At 47.7% G+C, this 20841-nt stretch overlaps 1 protein-coding gene across 4 annotated transcripts in view; it reads right to left on the reverse strand.

Moving 5' to 3' along the window:
* TIAM2 (TIAM Rac1 associated GEF 2) overlaps positions 1 to 20841 on the reverse strand; it is a 1035624-nt gene that overhangs the window by 497353 nt on the left and 517430 nt on the right. The gene's annotated exons all lie outside the window — the stretch shown is intronic.

Raw genomic sequence — 20841 nt, forward strand, 5'->3', positions numbered from 1 at the left:
TTTTTTTTGCTTGCTGGTGGCTTAAAGAGAGACTGAAGCCTTCTAAAAATCCTCTTTTTATTTGACACTTATCTTCAGCAGTATCAGCATAGCTAAAACGCAGCAATCCTGTGGCAGAATGATGTAATTAAACCCACCAAATCCCGGGGCAAAATTCTGGGATCACTTCCTGGTAGACGCAGAGCTTGTGCTGTAGCGTTTTAAAGAGAAAACAGGGGGTGATTGATGGGTGATCGGTGGGGTCATTAGAGGATAGCACAGATGTAAATAATGCACTGGGAAGGTGATCAGGGGGGGGGGTCTGAGGGTGATCTGAGGGTGTGGGCAGGTGTTTGGGTGCTCGCAAGGGCAGATTAGGGTCTGATCTGATGGGTAGCAGTGACAGGTGGTGACAGGGGGTGACGGGGTGATTAATAGGTGTGATTAGAGGGGAGAACAGATGCAAGCAATGCACTGGCGAGCTGATCAGGGGGGTCTGAGGGCGATCTGAGGGTGTGGGCAGGTAATTGGGTGCCCGCAAGGGGCAGATTAGGGTCTGATCTGATGGGTAGCAGTGACAGGTGGTTACAGGGGGTGATTGATGGGTGATCAGTGGGTGATTAGAGGGTAGCATAGATGTAAATAATGCACTGGGGAAGTGATCAGGGGGGGAGGGGTCTGAGGGTGTGGGCGGGTGTTTGGGTGCCCGCAAGGGCAGATTAGGGTCTGATCTGATGGGTAGCAGTGACAGAGGGTGACGGGGTGATTGATAGGTAATCAGGGTGTGATTAGAGGGGAGAATAGATGCAAGCAATGCACTGACGAGGTGATCAGGGGGAGTCTGAGGGCGATCTGAGGATGTCGGTGGGCAATTCGGTGCCCGCAAGTGGCAGATTAGTGTCTGATCTGATGGGTAGCAGTGACAGGTGGTGACAGGGGGTGATTGATGGGTGATCAGAGGGGAGTAATAATGTAGTTGGGAGCGTGTCTTTTTAATAAATGGAAGAAAGACTAAAAAACCATAGAGTCCTTTTTGGTGTGATCCACTTCACCCCAAACAACTCACTATATTCATAGAAAGGACCATCAAATATATAAAGCACGGAGTCTTTCAATTCTTGCGGTATAAAAATACCAAAACATCTTTATTGACACAAGTACAAAAGTTCATTTTGTTTAAAAAAGAGGAAGTCTCTGTAAGGGCGTACGTTAAAAAGGGACGCTGGGAAAAAAGGGCGCGGGGTTTTAAACGATAAACATGGATAACGTTTAAAAATATAATGTACTATATTTCGTTTAAAAATAATGTTTTATAAAGTTATAAATCATTAAATAATGTGCATGAAATTGGCAATTGTGAAAACGTTAATCTTGCGTTTAAAAAGTGAAACGTATAATAACGTTTAAAAAAAATAGTAAGTAACCCTCCCTGTACCTACCCCTAACCCCTAGACCCCCGTGTTGGTGCCTAAACCTAAGACCCCCCTGTTGGTGCCTAAACCTAAGACTCCCCTGATGGTGCCTAAACCTAAGACTCCCCTGATGGTGCCTAAACCTAAGACTCCCCTGGTGGTGCCTAAACCTAAGACCCCCCTGTTGGTGCCTAAACCTAAGACCCCCCTGGTGGTGCCTAAACCTAAGACCCCCCTGTTGGTGCCTAAACCTAAGACCCCCCTGTTGGTGCCTAAACCTAAGACCCCCCTGGTGGTGCCTAAACCTAAGACCCCCCCTGTGATAAGCATTAATAACGTGTGAAAAAAATATTGTGCTGTTTTTCGTTTAAAAATAATGTTTTAAAAAAGATTGTACTGTTTTTCGTTTAAAAATAATGTTTAAAAAATTATAAATCATAAAATAATGTGTAATCATGAGAAGCAGTTATAAAACAGTAAAAGTCTCCGGGCGCCGCTTATAAAACGTTATTTTTCTCCGGCGCCCTTTTTTCCTGTCGGGCGCCCATTAAACGATATTTATTATGGGAGTGAATGGCGGCGCCCGATTTGTCCACTTGCCTCAGGCGCCCGAATTTACTGTTACCTCTGTAAGGTGCTCCTCCTTTGTGTGAATAGTCACAGGAATTTTCAATAGTAGTAAGAGCTTAAATATTCAACAATATATCAATTAGCAGTATATTAATTGGCAACGACACGCTCGTTTCGGATGACAGGAAAAAATAGTCAGATTCTGCTTCACATTATGTCTAGCGACTACAATGACTATTTTTTCCTGTCTTCTCTTGACACTATATTCCTAGACATTGTGTGGAAACCCTGATTTTGGGTTTATGTGTGAAACACACTCCGTCTACACTTTTCCTTTGAAAGTTCTCTCTGTAGGTGTGGGTCCTTTTCTACTTGATACATTATATTAATGTTTTTAATTGATGTCCTTTTTGATTTCTTTTGTAGAAATTGCTTGTACAGTGGCCTGACGAAGGGCATTTGATGCCCGAAACGAGCATGCCCTGGTGGTCCCTCGATCACTGGGACCACCAGGGCAGGAGGCCGCCTGCATAATACACTTTGTTAGCTTATCAAAGTGTATTATACACTTTGTATGGGGCAGATCGGGGATTAACAACCCACCGGCGCTACTAATTGGCTGGCGGGTTGACGTTGCGGGCGGACGGAACCTAATGCCGGCGGATGCGCACGCAATCCCCGGCTACTCAGTCCCCCAGGTACCGCCGCTGATCGGCGTTACGCGGTCCTGGGAGTGCCACTTTGCCGAATGCCCATAGGTAGTGGGCGGTCGGCAAGTGGTTAAGATGTTACTTAATTCTGAGCTATAGAGTTGAATCTCTCAAACTAGAACATACATTTACTCTGGGATTGCGTCATAGGACCCTTTACTGAGAGAGATATACAGGCTGCATATGTATTTCTTTTAACCACTTAATCCTATCTGGACGACTATAGTCATCCAGAAGGAGTCGCTCTAAGTCTATCTGGATGTGTATACGTGTAGTCGCAGCGGGTGTGTGCATGCTCCTATGGCTGGTTCATGGAGACACTTATAGAGAAGGGATTGGTGAAGGGGAACAAGTGTTCCCTGAGTCAATCAGAACATTTAGCTAAGAATGCACATAGTTACAACCAGTAACAATGTGCATTCTTAGAAATGGTAATAAATACAAGTGTTTTTCCCTCCCAGTTATTTATCTATCACCAATGATTGCTATTGAATGGTAGGTCTTTTGATATTTTTGTAATATACCATAAATACTCGTGTATGAGCTGTCCCATGTATAGGCTGACTCCCCAACTTTTGCCCCCTGAAAACACCTACAGTGGGATACGAAAGTTTGGGCAATCTTGTCAATCATCGTGATTTTCCCGTATAAATCGTTGGTTGTTACGATAAAAAATGTCAGTTAACCTCCTTAGCGGTAACCCTGTGCTGGACACGGGGTAAGCCGCTGCGGAGGATTTCTCAGGCCCCGCTAGGCCGATTTGCATAATTTTTTTTATACACGCAGCTAGCACTTTGCTAGCTGCGTGTTACCTACGATCGTCGCCGCTCTGCGCCGATTCACCGCTACCCGCCACGTTAGGGGGTGCCCCCCCCCCCGAGACCCCGTGCGCTGCCTGGCCAATCAGTGCCAGGCAGCGCTGAGGGGTGACTCGGGACTCCCTCTGCTGTCACGACGTCGATGACGTCATCGCACCCGTCGCAATGGTGACGAGGAAGCCCTAAAGGAAATCCCGTTCAGAACGGGATTTCCTGATGGGCCTGATCGCCGGAGGCGATCGGAGGGGGTGGGGGGATGCTGCTGCTCAGCGGCTATCATGTAGCTAGCGCTAGGCTAGCTACATGATTAAAAAAAAAAATTAAATAGTGCTGTGCTGCCTCCCTGACGGATTTAATTGACCCCCAGGGAGGTTAAATATATCATATAGGAGACACACACAGTGTTATTTGAGAAGTGAAATGAAGTTTATTGGATTTACAGAAAGTGTGTAATAATTATTATAACAAAATTTGGCAAAATTAGGTGCAGACAGGTACAAGATGTGGGGTAAAAATTTACAAGGGATGCAAGAGCGGCACTGGCTACACATACGCCTTCAAAATCTATGAAGGCAAAGACACCTTTTTAAAGCCAGCTGGATAATCACAATACATTAGTACCAGTGGGAAAATTGTTGTGAAGCTGATAAACCCACTTTTTCACCAAGACTACCTCCTGACAATTTTTACTCAACTGTACCCTTGTTTAAACACCTGTACTCAGCCCAGACTGCCGCTTGTGGGACAGTGAGAGGAGTGTCCTATTGCCTCAGATGTGACAAGCTGCTGCACTCAAGTACCAGGACAAGAGGGAGGTGATAATCTTAAAGAGAGTCTGAAGCGAGAATAAATCTCGCTTCAGACCTCAGAGTTAGCAGGGGCATGTGTGCCCCTGCTAAACCGCCGCTATCCAGCGGCTTAACGGGGGTCCCTGATCCCCCAAATCCCCTCCGTAATGCGGGGGAGCGCTTCCTGGTTGGGGCAGGGCTAACCGCCGCAGCCCTGCCTCACGCGCATCTGTCAGCGCGTATCTCCGCCTCTCCCCCGCCCCTCTCAGTCTTCCTTCACTGAGAGGGGCGGGGGAGAGGCGGCGATGCGCCGCTGACAGACGCGACTGGATGCAGGGCTGCAGCCGTTAGCCCTGCCTCCAGGAGCGACCAAGTCTGCGACCAAGTGTCGCAGTGGGGGGTTTGGGGGTCAAGGGAGCCCCGTTTAGCGGCGCTATTGCAGCGGTTTAGCAGGGGCACACGTGCCCCTGCTAACTATGAGCTCTGAAGCGAGATTTATTCTCGCTTCAGAGTCTCTTTAACAACGATCCACACCGAGGCCACAGTTCCTGCCACTAGAGATGGCCCGAACCTCCGATTTTCGGTTTCCGAACCGGGTTCGCGAACTTCCGCAGAATGTTCGGTTCGCGCGAACTTTTGCGAACTGCAATAGACTTCAATGGGGAGGCGAACTTTAAAAATTATAAACATTTATGTTGGCCACAAAAGTGATGGAAAAGATGTTTCAAGGGGTCTAACACCTGGAGGGGGCATGGCGGAGTGGGATAAATGCCAAAAGTCCTGGGGAAATATCTGGATTTGATGCAAAGCAGCGTTTTAAGGGCAGAAATCATATTGAATGCTAAATTGCAGGCATAAAGTGCTTTAAAACATCTTGCATGTGTATACATCAATCAGGGAGTGTAATTAGAGCACTGCTTCACACTGACACACCAAACTGACTGTGTAACGCACCGCAAACGGCTGTTTGCGTAGTGACGGCCGTGCTGGACTGGTGCGCACCATGGCCAGAGTGCAGACCGTGGCGGTTTCCAAGCCCATATGGTCACCGGGCTGTGGTAGCTCAACGATAGAACAACAGTGACTCTCCAGCTGATCAAATTTGGTCTGTCCACAATGAAGCAACGACCTTATTATCTTTGGTGTGCCACCCCCCGAGACACTCATATAGCTGGCGGTCATTGCTTCATTGTGATACGCAAGCCTCTTCATCGCGGCAAGGTAACGACCACGAAGGGGAATGGACACATGTACATGCCTTTTGTTTTGTTGTTGCAGCTGCACTGCAGCCAGAAAAATTAGGCAGGCATGTAGACGCACCAGAAAAATTAGTATAGCAGCCGCTGCTAGCAGCGGCCTTAAAAATTCAGGAATCCACCTGGAGTCCTGGACCCTGTTGGTGGTGGCAGAGAAGGCAAGCGTCCTGCAGGCAGAAATGCTGTGTGTGGGGACTGACTTAGTCTTCGGGCGGGCAGTAGCCCTCCGGGATCCATGCCTCATTCATTTTGATAAAGGTGAGGTACTGAACACTTTTGTGACTTAGGCAACTTCTCTTCTCAGTGATAATGCCTCCAGCTGCGCTGAAAGTCCTTTCTGACAGGACGTTTGAGGCAGGGCAAGACAGAAGTTGGATGGCAAATTGGGACAGCTCTGGCCACAGGTCAAGCCTGCGCACCCAGTAGTCCAAAGGTTCATCGCTGCTCACAGTATCTACATTCACACTTAAGGCCAGGTAGTTGGCTACCTACCGGTCAAGGCGTTGGTGGAAGGTTGATCTGGAAGGGCTAAGGCGAGGTGTTTGACTAAAGAATGCCCGCATGTCCGACATCATCATGAGATCGCTGGAGCATCCTGTCCTTGCCTGCGTGGACATGGGAAAAGGATTACTGGCAGTGGTACCTTTATTGCGTTGTGCTGTGACATCACCCTTATACGCATAGCAAAGCATACTTGCCAGCTTGTTCTGCATGTGCTGCATCCTTTCTGCCTTCAGGTGACTTGGTAACATGTCCGCCACTTTGTGCCTATACCGAGGGTCTAGTAGCGTGGCCACCCAGTACAGCTCATTCCCCTTAAAAAAATTTTATATACGGGGGTCCCTCAATAGGCTGAACAGCATGAAAGACGCCATCTGCACAAAGTTGGATCCAGACGTACTCTCCATCTTCTCTTGCTCTTCCTCAGTGACGTCAGGTAAGTCCTCCTCCTCCCCCCATCCACAAACAATATCACGAGAACGTTGAGCAGCACAAGCCCACTGCGACGCCTGCTGTGGTTGTTCTTCTGCCGCTGCCTCCTCCTCCTCCACAGAAACACCTTCCTCATCATCCGAGTCTGACTCCTCTTCCCCACACGACTCCTCCTCCTCCTCCCCCCTCTGTGCTGCCGCAGGTGTTGAGGAAACATCTGGTTCTGTTGTAAATTGCTCCCACAACTGTTCCTGCCATAACTGTTCCTCTTCATGCTTCTCCACAGCTTGATCCACCACTCTACGCACGGCAGAAAGTAAGCGTACGGGATCAAGTCGCTGATGGTGCCTTCACTGCGACTCGCCAGGTTGGTCACCTCCTCAAACGGTCGCATAAGCCTGCATGCATTTTGCATCAGTGTCCAGTTGTTGAGCCACAACATCCCCATCTCCCCAGATTGCGTCCTTTTACTGTAATTGTACAGGTACTGGGTGACGGCTTTCTCCTGTTCTAGTAGGCGATTGAACATGACCAGGGTCGAATTCCAGCGAGTCGGGCTATCACATATCATGCGTCTCACCGGCAAGTTGTTTCTCCACTGAATGTCCGCAAAGCGCGCCATGGCCGTGTAAGACCGCCTGAAATGCCCACACAACTTCCTGGCCTGCTTCAGGACGTCCTCTAAGCCTGGATACTTTGACACAAATTTTTGAATGACTAGATTCAGCACATGTGCCATGCAGGGTACATGTGTCAGCTTTTCCAAACTCAAAGCGAAAAGGAGAGTGCTGCCGTTGTCATACACCACGTTGCCGATCTGCAGCTGGTGCGGGGTCAGCCACTGATCCACCTGTTTGTTAAGAGCAGCCAGGAGAGCTGCTCCAGTGTGACTCTCCGCTTTGAGGCAAGACATGTCTAAGATGGCATGACACCGTCGTACCTGGCATGCAGCATACGCCCTGGGGAGATGGGGCTGTGTAGCTGGAGAGGAGATCGCGGCACCAGCCAAGGAGGAGGAGGATGATGACAGCGAAGAGGATATAGCAGGCGGAGAGGAGGTGGCAGGAGGCCTGCCTGCAAGCCGTGAAGGTGTCACAAATTGGTCCGCTGCACAGCCACGTACTCCCTGCTTGTCAGCGGTCACGAGGTTGACCCAATGGGCTGTATAAGTAATTTAGCGGCCCTGACCATGCTTGGCAGACCAGGCATCCGTGGTCAGGTGGACCCTTGACCCAACGCTGTGTGCCAGAGATGACACCACTTGCCTCTCCACTTCACTGTGCAGTTTGGGTATCGCCTTTTTAGAGAAATAATTGCGGCCTGGCATCTTCCACTGCGGTGTCCCTATGGCCACAAATGTACGGAAGGCCTCAGAGTCCACTAGCTTGTATGGTAACAGCTGGCGAGCTAACAGTTCCACCATGCCAGCTGTCAGACGCCGGGCAAGGGGGTGACTGCCATAAATTGGCTTCTTCCGCTGAAAGATTTCCTTCATGGACCCATGACTGCTTTGGGCAGAGGAGCAGGAACCGCTCAAGGTCAGAGGCGGAGTGGAGGAGAGTGGCTGTGAAGGTGCAAGGGAGAAAGCAGCTGAAGATCCTGCACCTGAAGGAGGAAGAGGAGAAGGTTGGGGTCCCCCAGGGCTCTGTTCTGTGCCCCATTCTTTTCTCCATATACACTTCCTCAATTGGCAAGCTTATATCCTCCTTGGGCTTCAAATATCACCTCTATGCCGATGATACACAGATTTACTTCCATACCCCCGATCTCTCATCCACCACCTTAAACAAGGTCTCCACGTGTCTCTCAGCAATTTCCTCCTGGATGTCTGCTAGGTTCCTGAAGCTTAACCTAGACAAAACTGAGCTCCTGATCTATCCACCCCATGCTGCTGCACCCCTCCCAGATTTCCACCTGACAATCGATAACACAACCATTCACCCTACATCCCAGGCCCGCTGTCTGGGTGTCACCTTGGACTCTGAACTCTCCTTTATCCCACACATCAAAAACATCACCAGAGCCTGCAATTTCCACCTCCGTAATATCTCCAAGATCCGCCCCTTCTTAACTCCGGACACGACCAAACTGCTCATCCATGGCCTCACCATCTCCCGCCTTGATCACTGTAACTTCCTCCTTTCTGGCCTCCCCTTGAAACGCACTGAACCCCTGCAATCAGTGATGAACGCAACTGCAAGACTCATCCATTATTTGCACCGCTCCGCATCCACATCTCCCCTTTGTGAATCCCTGCACTGGCTCCCTAAGGATATCTTTCAAGATTCTATGCCTGGCGTATAAATCTGTGCACAAAAATTGCCCTACCTACATCTCGGAGCTTGTTCACAGGTATACACCAGGTCGCCCCCTCCGATCCTCCAACGACCTTCGCCTCACCACCCCACGCATTTCACACTCCCATGCCCGTCTGCAGGATTTCTCAAGAGCTGCCCCCACCCTCTGGAACGCCCTTCCACCACCCATCAGACTTGCTCCCTCTTTCAACTCATTCAAGCAAGCCCTCAAAACCCACCTCTTTATGAAGGCCTACCCACCTCCTACCACACAGTAACTCTCTACTGAATATTTAACAGCCCCACCTAGTGTTTCCACCCCACCCTTTAGATTGTAAGCCTCTGGTGTAATCTACAGGATAATGTACTCCTGTCCTATGACAGCCTGTACTTGTATTACTGGGCCTACCTAACCAGCCCATATTGCATGATCATGTATTACTTTGTTCTATGTTGTATAACCTTGTTATGTCTGTCATCCTTGTATCATTGTATATATTTATTGTCCAGCGCTGCGTAATATGTTGGCGCTTTATAAATTCAATAAATAATAACAAAAATAAAAAAGGAGGGTGGCTTTTCTTTTTTGTGCTGCTTTCGCTCAGGTGCTCTTCCCATTGCAGTTTGTGCCTTTTCTCCAGGTGCCTTCGTGAGGCACTTGTCGCTATGTGAGTGTTGGCCTTTCCACGGCTCAATTTTTGGAGGCAGAGAGAACAGATGGCATTGCTCCGATCTGAGGCAGACACACTAAAAAATGTCCAAACCGCTGAGCCCCCCTGGGGTGATGGCACTATGGTGGCCTCAGCAACTGACGTTGAAGGGCATGTTGGCTAGCTGATGTTGAAGGGCATGTTGGCTAACTGCCACCAGCTGTTTCTGACGACGAGCTCCCCCTGCTTCTTTCAGGAACTCGTCTCCTCCTACTCCTCTTTGTCTCCCCCTCTGAACTGTCCCCTTAGTCATCTTGTCTCTTAGGAACCCATGTGGGATCCGTATCATCATAATCATCATAATCATCCTGCCCAGCTTTGCTTGCCTCAGACACCTCCAAAACTGCACCAACAGCAGGCACTTCATCCTCCTCCTCCCCACACTTTACGTCCATAGTGTCGCCTAACTCACACATATGAGGTGGTGTAACTTGCTTAGCGCCTTCATCTTGTTGTTGCAGTAGTAGCTGTGAATCAGTGATTTTACCACCAAATAACTCCTGCGAAGTGTCAAATGCAGTGGATGTGGTGCTTGTAGTAGCGCTGGTGGCTGCGGGAGATGAGGTGTTCTGTGTTAAATAGTCAACCACGTCCTGACAAACTTGGGAGTTGATGGCACGTGCCTTCTTCTGAGCACTGTACTTTCGGCCAGGGCCGCACGAAATCACATCAATACGACCTCGCACAGACCTGCCGGATGGCCTTCCTCTGGCTCTGCCTCTACCTCTTCCTCTACCTGTATTGTTCATTTAGTCCATATTAGGGGGGGATGAAGTGAAATGTATGCACTGACTTGACTAACACAATGTGCAGTTACACAGGTGCAGTTAACAGGTATGCACGGAGTGGTATATCACACTGCGTGCACTCACGTAGGTAGGTGTATATCACACTGCGTGCACTCATGAAGGTAAGCGGGTGCACTGAACACAACAGGTAGGTATATGCAGTGATGAGGTGGGTGCACTCAACACAACAGGTAGGTATATGCAGTGATGAGGTGGGTTCACTCAACACAACCGGTAGGTATATGCAGTGATGAGGTGAGAGCACTGAACACAACAGGTAGGTATATGCAGTGATGAGGTGTGTTCACTGAACACAACAGGTAGGTATATGCAGTGATGAGGTGGGTTCCTGAGCACAACAGGTAGGTATATACAGTGATGAGGTGGGTGCACTCAACACAACAGGTAGGTATATACAGTGATGAGGTGGGTGCACTGAACACAACAGGTAGGAATATGCAGTACTGGGTATTACAATGTGCACCTGCCTCACACACAGGTAGTCAGTGAGTGTGCTGGGCCTGGCTGGCAGTGGCACACACACAGTATGAATTAGCAAGGCTGTCTATGCAACACACGTGTCAGTGGGACACACAGAAAAAAAATAGATCACAAGAACAAGATTAGCTCTCAAAAGAACTGTTGTGGGGTACTATTTTAGCAATAAGAATCAGCCAGGAGCAAGCTAAGAAGCCTACAAGAGCCTTACTAATCTTTCCCTATGAGAGTTTGCCAACAAATGTCCCTACTCTCACTATTGCAGGCACACGAGAGAGCCTGCCTTATGTAAGGGGGGAGTGGCTCCAGGAGAGAGTGTAGCCTGATTGGTTACAATGTGCCTGCTGACTATGATGTAGAGGGTCAAAGTTGACCCTAATGGTGCATTAGGGGGCGAACCGAACTTCCGGAAAAGTTTGCCTTACACGGCGAATGCGAACCACCAAAAGTTTGCCTGGAACCGTTCGCCAGCGAACCGTTCGGGCCATCTCTACCTGCCACGTGAAGAAGGAAGCAGGCTGTAAAACCAGAGGCAATAGCGGGCTATAGTAAGAAGATGGCAGCAGACCAAATACTGGCTCCTTATTTGTTAAAAAGAAAGTGGATAGCCTGGTATAAAAAGGTAGTGTTTCACCTCTTCCAGGTAGCAACACATAATGCATTTGTTATCTCCAAAAAAGAAACAGGCTAACAGGACACATATCTTCAGTTCCAGGAGGAAGTCCTCAAGTGCCTAATTTTAGCCCTGCCCAAACCGCACAACAACATGATCCAATTCATTTGGAGAACACATTGAGGCTGAAAGAACATCATCTTCCTATCATAATGTCCCCAAATGAAGTGAAATCAAGTCCCTTGAGAAGATGCAGAGTATGTGCCAAACACAAGATAAGGAAGAAGTCCAGGTACTTTTGCCCAAAATGCCTCTCAGCGCTAGCACTGTGCATTACCGAGTGCTCTGAGGCATACCACACTGTCGCTGATTATTAGATTACTTCTTTATTTATTTATTTGTGTGTGTGTGTGTGTGTTTTTTCTGGCCTTTGCCCCTTTCCGATATGTTCATGTCACTTGCTGTCCCTCAAAGCAACTCGCATTTGGCCTACTACTATGTTTTATGATGTTGGAGGAAACTGGATGCTGGGAGGAATTCCAAGAACACATACAAGTTTCAAAATTGGACTTTGGACCCTGCTGCAAAACAAGAGTGTTATCCACATAATTAGACTGAACTCTGCAGACCACCTCCCATCTTCCGACCCTTTGGATTTGCTTTGGCTTCTGATCCCTGATTTCTGACCTCTGGCTTTTCTCCAATCCTGCTAGACATCCAATGTTAAAGAGAACCCGAGGTGGGTTTTACAAATCCTATTAGCACACAGAGGCTGGTTCTGCATATAATGCTCAGCCTCTGTTGCTATATTATATCCTCCCAGCCCCCCCCCCTGCGCTCCTCTGTGCCCCCAAAGTAAACCGCTGTGCTAGCAACACACAGCGTGTCATCAGCATGCTGTTTACATGTGCACTGTCACTCTCCGCCACTCCCCCGCCTTCTCTATGCCACCGCTCCCCGCCCACTTTCCTTCCCTCCCCGCTGATTGTAGGGAAGGGATGCGGTGAAATAGAGGAGGCGGGGGAGCGGCGTAGAGTGAAAGTGTACATGTAAAAAGCCTCCTGGTGAGCTAGCATGGCGGTTTATTTTGGGGGGCACAGCAGAGTGCAGGAGGGGGGAGGGGGCCTGGGAGGATATAATATAGCAACAGAGGCTGGGCATTGTATGCAGAACCAGCCTCTGTGTGCAAATAGGATTTGTAAAACCCACCTCGGGTTCTCTTCAACATTGGATGTCTAGCAGGACTGGAGAAAAGCCAGAGGTTAGAAATCAGGGATCACTCTAAATGTGAGCAGAATTCCCCACGCACTTCACATGTAGCTCCTTCACACCTAAGTGACGAACAAATGTTGCTCTGGGAAGGCAACAGCATCCGATAACATTCCCCCTTAAAAAAACTTCCCTCTCAAAACTTCCCTCTGAAACGCTGAATCAGAACAATAGGAAGATCCCATTTATTAATAATTGGAGATGGCGTTATCACAGAGAGAAGACAATTATATTTTGTGTTTTCTAAAAATTAGAATAATAACTCGGTTAAGTTATAGCAGTCCAGCGGCTATGGAAACCGAGTTATTCAGCGTTCTCTGAGCGCACATGTTACCTTAATGATATTTGGTGTCATCTGATGGACCATCGGCTGCAGGTTACAAATCTGCCTTCGGATTCGCTGTGGGCCAATCCAGACAGAAATGGCGCAAGTTATTGGTAAATTGTGTCATTCTTTGATTGTAAAACAACTCTGCCTACCTCCTCAACAGGGGGTACACATGCCCATCTTTTACTAAAAGTAGAGACCAGGTGAACAAGCACCCAAATGGGAACAGACGTGTGCTTGAGCAGATAGACTCAATTGCCCTTAATGAGTCAAACGAAGTCCAACACGAAGAATCAACAGCACCACGTCAATGATGTATAGCTCTTTTATTGTTAAAATATCAAAGAGATAGCCATAACTGTTATGGCTATCTCTTTGTTTTTTTAACAATAAAAGAGCTATAAATCTTTTACTAAAAGACAGCCCACCCAGTCAGATTTTATAAAAGTCTGGTCCCTCAGCGACTATGTTGTCTCCAAAATTCCATCAACTAAGATCTTCACACACATGCTCTCCAGGAGATCAGAGCACATGGACTTCCATAATATGCTTTATTCCAAGGACTTTTGATATCAATGCCTACATTTGAACTGGACTTTATTTGATTAAATATCCCACACGGACAGCATTCAGCTAAGTAAACATTTCACAGTTATTACCTTTTATTGTAAGCTTTGTGTGTGTATGTTGATTAGTGTATGTAAATGTCTGTAATGCATTTTTGCTATTAAAACGTTTAAAAATCATTTAACGGTTATGACCTGTTCCTGAACATACACAATCATACTTGCTCCTCTGAAAGCGTTACCTAGTGTGTTATAGTATTTTACATCTACAACCCGTATGCTTGAATCGGGCACAGATAGACAGATCTGGCCCCGATCCCTGCATACTGCTAAGGGTTAATCAAGTGTTCTCAGTGTGTTAATATAGTTACAGTCGTGCGCTGACTCACGCGTGGTGGCAAGCATTTACATTGTATGTGTGTTATCTTTCTCAAACAGCACACCTGTTTCGCCTTGAAAGCCGTGCTCGGTCTAGCACCGACTTGGTATAGTCCAAGGTTTTTATTCACATAGACATCTGTGAATAAAAATAGCTCTGAACATCCAACAGATGTCGGATGTTGTATTAAAACATAGCCGGTGCTGGTCATCACTTATTTGTTTGAATTGTATGTGTGTGGTGAATCCTTTGGAGTCAGAAAGCTCCTCTCGGCTAGACGGTTCATAAATTGCACATAGATGCCCATAGGTGGTCGCAAAGTGACAGCGAAACTGCATTTCTGACTCTGAGCGATTGACCCCTTGCGGTCCTTGACAGCTTCATTTTAACCCAGGCAAATGTGAAAGTACATTTTGGTGTGTTTTAAAGCTTTTAAATAAAATAAAAAATGTAATTTTCAAATTATAATGACACTTGGGAAGGTTTCAGGAAAATTACAAGAGCAGGTAGCTCACAAAACACCTTCCATCATTTCCTCCCTTACTCTCCTCTGCCTGATGGTGTATGCATTGCCCACCCTTCTCCCAGTCTTCCGGCACTCCTATCCAGCTCTGCAATGATAAGTGCATTGTCTCAGCATGAGAAATATTGTCCTATCATAGAGGAACAGAGGCGTGGGAGGGGAAAACAGGAGGGAAAGAGGCTTCAGCCAATCAGTCTGAGGGGAAGTAAAGAAGCAAAAAAGACAACCCAGTATGCCCTGCAACTTCCTTTGTGTGGTAGATATACCAAATAAGAGCCACGGAAACTGGAGAATGTTGTTTTATAGATAAGAAAACTAAGAGTGATTTTTAAATTTTGGATTGCCTGGTTAGCATCCTTATTACTTATTTACCAGATAAAAATAAGGAATTGATTTTTGATGATCTGCCCGACAGTTACACTTTAAAGCTTGGACTTACGTCACAAAAAACATAGGTAGGGACAAGCTCAATCCAACAGCAAAAAAATGTAATTTTCAAAGTTCTGGTCACATTTTACCAAAATTGCATAAGTCTTAATGTAACAAAATAGCAATATCTGAGTAGGCCTGCGTCTTTAGTTTTCAGAATGGTGACATTTATGCAGTGGCGTACCTAGGGCATTTGACACCCGGTGCTGGGTATTAAAAAGACACCCCCCCCCCCCATTAAAAAAAAAAAAAAACAGCAAATGTGGCATGCTAAACGTGACACGGCGGGTAATGCCAGGTGTAGGCTCGCTCCCCCCCCTAAAGTTGTCCTTAGTATAGTATAGTGGCACCAGTATAGCTAACAAAAAATGGGTGCGGTTATAACATGCGGCGCGCATTGCGCGCCGCGGCGAAAAATGGGCGTGGCCATGACCGGATGAGGGCAGAGCTAACTAATTTAAAGTGAACCCGGGATAAGAGTGATATGGAGGCTGCCATATTCATTTTCTTTTAAACAATAGGCAGCCCTGCTGATCTATTTGGCTGCAGTAGTGAACTGAATTACACCAGAAACAAGCATGCAGCTAATCTTGTCAGTTCTGACAATATTGTCAGAAGCCCCTGACCTGCTGCTTGCTTATTCAGGGTCTATGGTTTAAAGAATTAGATGCAGAGGACCAGCACAGCAGCCAGGCAGCTGGTATTGCTTAAAAGGAGATAAATATTGCAGCCCAATATTATTCTCACCTCGGGTTCCCCTTAAAAGTGCAACACAAAGACAGTGGGCCTTTCCCCAGAAAATTCACATAATTGTTCAGGTTTTCTCAAGAAAATACACGTAATGTGAACAGATTTGACCAGAAAATAGTTCAATCATGTCGGCAGATTTGCCCAAAAAACACGTTCAATCATGTCGGCAGATTTGCCCAAAAAACACGTTCAATCATGTCGGCAGATTTGCCCAGAAAATACATGCAATCATGTCGGCAGATTTGCCCAGAAAATACATGCAATCATGTCGGCAGATTTGCCCAGAAAATACATGCAATCATGTCGGCAGATTTGCCCAGAAAATACATGCAATCATGTCGGCAGATTTGCCCAGAAAATACATGCAATCATGTCGGCAGATTTGCCCAGAAAATATATGCAATCATGTCGGCAGATTTGCCCAAAAAACACGTTCAATCATGTCGGCAGATTTGCCCAAAAAACACGTTCAATCATGTCGGCAGATTTGCCCAGAAAATACATGCAATCATGTCGGCAGATTTGCCCAGAAAATACATGCAATCATGTCGGCAGATTTGCCCAGAAAATACATGCAATCATGTCGGCAGATTTGCCCAGAAAATACATGCAATCATGTCGGCAGATTTGCCCAGAAAATACATGCAATCATGTCGGCAGATTTGCCCAGAAAATATATGCAATCATGTGGCAACCTGGCCAGAAAACACTTCAATCATGTAGCAGACCTGGCCAGAACAGTCGATACACCTGCTAATATAAATTAAATAAAAATTTACTCACCTGAAGCAGCAGCAGACCTCCTGTCCCGGCCTCCGTCCGGCGCGCAGCTCTCACGATCCTCTGCAGCCAGCAACTGAAACTCCCGCGGTGAGAGCAGGGCTACGGGAAAATGGCGCCCGAAGCCCTGCATTGCAGACTCAGTCTCCAGAGCAGGGCTTCGGACGCCATTTTACTGTAGCCCTGCTCTGCCGCTGTTGGAGCTGCGGGCTGCTGCTGTCAGTGAACTGACACAGCGTCTATTAGACGCCGAAAATCAGTTCACGCTGGGGGTGCTTGGACAATATTAGGGGGTGCTTCAGCACCCAAACCACCCCCCTGGCACCGCCACTGCCCCAGTATAGCTAGTATAGTTGCCCCAGTATAGCATAGTGGCCCCAGTATAGTTTAGTGTAGCATAGTGGCCCCAGTGTAGCATAGTGGTCCCAGTGTAGCATAGGTGCCCCCAGTGTAGCATAGTGGCCCCCAGTGTAGCATAGTGGCCCCCAGTGTAGCATAGTGGCCGCCAGTGTAGCATAGTGGCCGCCAGTGTAGCATAGTGGCCCCCAGTGTAGCATAGTGGCCCCCAGTGTAGCATAGTGGCCCCCAGTGTAGCATAGGTGCCCCCAGTGTAGCATAGTGGCCCCCAGTGTAGCATAGTGGCCCCCAGTGTAGCATGGTGGCCCCCAGTGTAGCATGGTGGCCCCCAGTGTAGCATAGTGGCCCCCAGTGTAGCATAGTGGCCGCCAGTGTAGCATAGGTGCCCCCAGTGTAGCATAGTGGCCCCCAGTGTAGCATAGTGGCCCCCAGTGTAGCATAGTGGCCCCTAGTGTAGCATAGGTGCCCCCAGTGTAGCATAGTGGCCCCCGGTATGAGGGAAGCTTGGAAGGTGGGGTGGCGGGGTCCCCTCCTTCCGGCGCTTCCCCCTCCTAATTAGCAGCAGCCAGCAGCTTAGCGAAGCGGGCGGGGAGGACTTACTCACCTGCTCCAGGCGATGGCGCATAACGTCATCCTCACGTGACGCTGGTCTCTCTGTCGCTCACTGTGCTTCCGCAAATCAGGAAGCACAGTGGGCGGTGGAGAAGGTGGAGACCAGCGTCAGGTGACGATGACGCTATTTGCCATCGCCTGGAACGCAGGAAGTAGGTGAGTAAGTCTTCTCCGCCCGCTCCTGCCCGCTCATCAAGCTGCTGCTAATTAGGAGGGTGAAGCGCCAGAAGGAGGGGACCCAGGTGAGGGAGGTGGGGGGTCCGGCCCCCCTCCCCGCCGCTTTCCCCGCCACCCCTCCTTTCCGGGTTGCTTTCCCCCTCCTGTCCGGCCGGCACAGGCCTCTGTGGGGGCCTTGATGACACCCCCTGGGGCGCCCGACACCCGGTGCGGGGCGCCCCATGCCGCCCTATGGTAGGAACGCCACTGCATTTATGACTTTAAAGGACTGTTTCCACTTGAGCCGCACGAGTCTGCGAGATGCACAGCGGCACTTCCAGGTCTGCGGGTATGCCATGCACAGCTATGGAATTCGCACCAATTCGGATGGAAATGCCGGCCGAATCGGTAACGCAAGCGATATGGCCAGTGGTGCCATTGTTCCCTATGGCAGAGTTTCCCCGCACAATTTGCCTGCGGGGAAACTCTGCGGATTTGGCACGGAAACCGTGCAAGTGGAAACGGGCCTTACTGAACATTCTGATGCTCTATGAGCTTTGATAAGAAAGAATTGTTATATCTGGTGAAAAAAAAGCCTTAAAAAAGCCATGGTGCTGCCCATGGTTAACAGTCTCTTGTGCGGCCTGATTATGTACAGTATATGGTGTATTATTTTAACAGTGAAAAACTGGAAAAAAATGTAAAAAATGCAATTTTCAAAGTTATGGTCAAATTTCAACAAAGCTGCAATAAGCCAAATGTTACAAAATATCAACATCGGAGTAGGCTGGGCCTCTTGTTTTCAGAATGGTGACATGTATGACCTCTATCTATTGTTCTGACACTCCAGGGACTTTGCTAAGAAATAATGACTGTATTACATTTGGTGAAAAAATGGCCTTGAAAAAGCCATTGGTGCTACTTGTGGTTAACAGACTACTGTCTGCTCAAAAAGCTACAGTAAAACCTTGGATTGAGAGAAGCTTGGTTTAAGAGTGCTTTGCAATACAAGCAAATTAGTTTGTGAAATTTTGACTTGATATACAAGCAACGTCTTGATATACAAGCAAAAAAAGAAAAAAAAAAAGAATGCATGTGTCTAGTCATCCCAACTGAGCTGATGGTTCTTCTCCATTTGGTGCTGCAGAATTGTACTTAATTGTACTTAATCTGAGTGTAGCGACTTTGCAAAGTCACATTTCCATGAGATCCTCAAAAGTAACTGTCATTGGATAAGTTCCATGTTAAAGCCACAAAAAAGAAAAAGTTGGGGTAAGCCAACAGATGGCAATGATTAGTTATAGTTTCATATAACACTTATGGGGCTTGATTCACAAAAGGGTGCTAACTTAGTTAGACCTTTAGGACGTGCAAAGTTTTGTGTGGTAAGCTAGCGCGCGCAAAGTTAAGCTCTGCGCGGTGCGTGCGAAACGTTGCACCGGGTGCGACTAAGACATCGCACTGGGTGCGCTCGAAACGTCGCACCGTGCAACGTTTCGGGCGCACCCGGTGCAACGTTTTACGAGCACTCGGCACTAGACTTTGCGCAATCAATAAAAGCTTTGGGCGTGCTAACTGCCTAGCACCCTAATTAGCACGCCCAAAGCTTTTAAGCTTTTAGGCGTGCTAACTGAGTTAGCACACTTTTCTGAATCCAGCCCATAGTGTTATATAACTCCATATATAACTATATTGTAACAATCTTACCTTCCTGCAGCGGGTCCCGCGACGTCTCCCGCGGCGTCTCTAGCAGTACTCGCTCATGAAGCGGGACTTCCGCATTGCCGTCTTCCGATGGCATCCCCAGCACCTCTTCGGCAGTGAATCAATGCACGCACTTGCGCAGTACAGCCAGATGCACGCATGCGGGACAAGACGGCCTTTATAGGCTGAGGAGGCGTGTTTGATGAGGTGTTAGCTGTGATGTCATCAGCTGACACCTTTTTGCAGGAAGTGCTGTCAATTCTGGGGGTGGGCTTAGGTTCTGTCCCTTGAGTATTTAAAGGGAACCAGAGACGAACGATCTCTGAAAAATGAAAAAAGATGTTATACATACCTGGGGCTTCCTCCAACCCCATAAGCCCCAGGTATGTATAAAAGTGGTAAGTAGTTCGTCTCTGGGTCTCTTTAAGGCCAGAGCATTCACTTGCTCATCGGCCTTGATACTAATCAGTTCGCTGGTTCTTGGCCCTTAGCCTAGTGAGAATCTTTGAGAGCTACATTTCATATATCGCGCATCAGCGCGACCTCGACCTCGAATCTGCCTAGCTCCTCTGTACTACTGACATCTGATATCTGTGTATGACTCGGCCTGTTTCTGACTTTGCTCCTATATTATTCCTCTAATACGACTGACATTTGACCTATGTGTATGACTCTGCCTGTTTTTTTACTACGATTTTGCCTTACCCTTCTGTATTGTTGCTATCTGCTCTCGTGTACGACCTCGGCCCGTTTCTGACTACGCTTTTCTCATTAGCACTGTGTATTGCAATTATTACGCTAGTCCTCTTCACGCACCAGCGTGATATTATCAAGGCCCATAAGAGTGGATGAGCTGCAAAACCAGATTTTGGCACTGTCAATAAGCTCACTGAGCAGGTTTCCGCCCAGCAGACCCAGTTGACTCAATTGTCTACCACTCTAGCTCAGATGAATGTCTCTGCTAATGCCAATAATCAGCAAGCTCCTCCAAGCACACCTATTATGCCTGTCTTAGAGCCTAAAATGCCTTTACCAGAGAAATTTACGGGTTCACGATCTGATTTCAATAACTTTAGGAATCGTTGTATGTCTTATTTTGAAGTTAGATCCAGATTTTCTTTAACTGAGTCACAGAAAATCACATTAATAAAAACTTTACTTCAGGGCAACTCTCAAACCTGGGCCTATGGTCCTGTTCATGAAGCTCTCACTTCCATAGAAAGTTTATTTGATTCCATGGCAACCATTTATGCTGATCTTGACATATCAGCTACAGCTACTCGTAAATTAAGAGATCTCTGTCAGGGTCGTCATACTGTTGAGGAGTATGCTGCAGAGTTTAGGAGATGGTCGGTTTCTGTTAAATGGGGTGGGGCAGCACTCCTAGATCAATTTTTGTTCAGCTTAGCAGATTCTGTGAATGATGTCTTATTAAGTCACCTTGAACCCAAGAGTTTAGAGGAGGCTATCACTTTGGCTATAAAAGTAGATAGACGGATTAGGAACCGACGTCAGGGTAGGACTTACTCTGCTTCTGGAAATGTTAAGCTGAGTAGCTCCTCTCCCACTTCTAGCAAAGAGCCCATGCAACTGGGGTTCTTCAAACTCTCCCCCTC

The sequence above is a fragment of the Hyperolius riggenbachi genome, chromosome 4 (assembly GCF_040937935.1).
Source record: "Hyperolius riggenbachi isolate aHypRig1 chromosome 4, aHypRig1.pri, whole genome shotgun sequence".
Taxonomy (NCBI): Eukaryota; Metazoa; Chordata; class Amphibia; order Anura; family Hyperoliidae; genus Hyperolius; species Hyperolius riggenbachi.